Source organism: Sus scrofa, chromosome 18 (genome assembly GCF_054392235.1).
Source record: "Sus scrofa isolate SSC_HxYL_T2T_F1_AM1 chromosome 18, Sscrofa_HxYL_maternal_Yorkshire_Landrace_v2.0, whole genome shotgun sequence".
NCBI classification, from domain to species: domain Eukaryota; kingdom Metazoa; phylum Chordata; class Mammalia; order Artiodactyla; family Suidae; genus Sus; species Sus scrofa.
Genome location: NC_139400.1, coordinates 64,232,354 through 64,234,014, shown reverse-complemented (window position 1 = coordinate 64,234,014; position 1,661 = coordinate 64,232,354).

Genomic DNA, 1,661 nt, shown 5'->3' with positions numbered 1-1,661 from the left:
GAAAATCTGATCATTTTCATCTTATGGGTACCACTCACGGTTTGTTCCAACACATCCAGCCTTGAGACAACATTAAGAAGGAGGTCAGTGGATGCTCATTGGGCTTTCTGAAGCGTGAGCGACATGATCCAAAGGATGGCAGGAGAATTCTTCTGCAGGGTGTTGTGGCGCTGGGTCCAGAGTGGGCGAGGCACTGGTTACCATGTGGAGGAAGTTTAGGACATCAAGTCCTGGTACTGGAGTTGCAACTGTTATTTTTTTATTTGCAATTTTTTTTTTTTTTTTTTTTTTTTTTTTTTAGGACTGCACCTGCAGCATATAGTTTCCCAGACCAGGGGTCAAATCAGACCTACAGCTGCCAGCCTACACCACAGCCACAGCAATGCCAGATCCGAGCCAGGTCTGTGGCCTACACCATAGCTCACGGCAATACCTAATCCTTAACCCACTGAGCGAGGCCAGGGATCGACCCTGCCTCCTCATGGATACTAGTCAGATTCATTTCCACTGAGCCACCACGGGAACTCCTATAGTTGCAACTTTTCGACGAGAAATGGGAAGACTGGGAATGATTAGAGGGGGGTAAACGGCGTCGGTGGCTGGCTCTCTGAATGAGTGTGTTGGAGCTGAGGGCACAGGTAAAGGGGGTGCAAAGATGTGCAGCAGATGACCTGTGTTCTGGCCCCTTACTTGCAGTTTGGTGTCTTGACCATTCTTCGGTCCCTCTTTTCCTTCCACATCATCTGGCCACGCTGGATGGGCCCGACTGTGGTAAATCAGATTTTGAACTCAGGAAACATCCCTCCCTCCCTTCAAATCTGTGTGAAAACTTATTACCTCTTTTAGCCTCAGTTCCCCCATCAGTAAAATTCGTGTAATACTATGAAGAAGATTTTGGCTAGTTTACAACATTTCGTAGAATCTAAGATATGATTGATTATAAAACATAGTTTTTTTATGCTCAGCTAAGGAAAGAAAAACTCAACGGAACCATCACACCATCAGTTGTAAAACGCATCCTGATGTTGGAGATGCTGAAAGGCGAGATCTTGAATCCAAAGAGATGACGAATGAGATATTTAGTGTTAAGAGGTCTTTTAACACAGGAAGTAGTATGCAAAACTATTTTTATTTGCTTATTGAAATGTATAATGACATGAACCTGATGGACACATAGAAATGATTAGCTTCCTTCCATTTCTGGCACATGAGCATGAGGAATTATCCCCTGAAATTTGGGAAGGCAGAGACTTTCTGAAAAGCCTGATATTACTGCGGACGAACTAGTAATTTGATTATAATTTGCATAGATGATCTGACCTATTTTTTACTTTAAAATTTGCTTCTTGTAGATAGTACAGACCTGGATTTTGATATTTTTAATCAGTCTGACAATATTCTCTACTTTCTTGGATTATTTAGTTTGTTTCACATTTCTTGTAGTTACTTACATATATGGATATATTTCCAACACCTTATTTTATGCTATTTTTTCCTGTCTGTCCTATTTCTCTTTTTCTTTTAAATTATTGATCCTTCTTCATCCCATTGTTTTTACTCTACTATTTTGGATAACATGTACTTAATTCTATCCATCTAGCGATTGCCTTAAAGTTATAAATTTTATGATTAAGAAGATTTGAAATTAATCAATAGGTCAT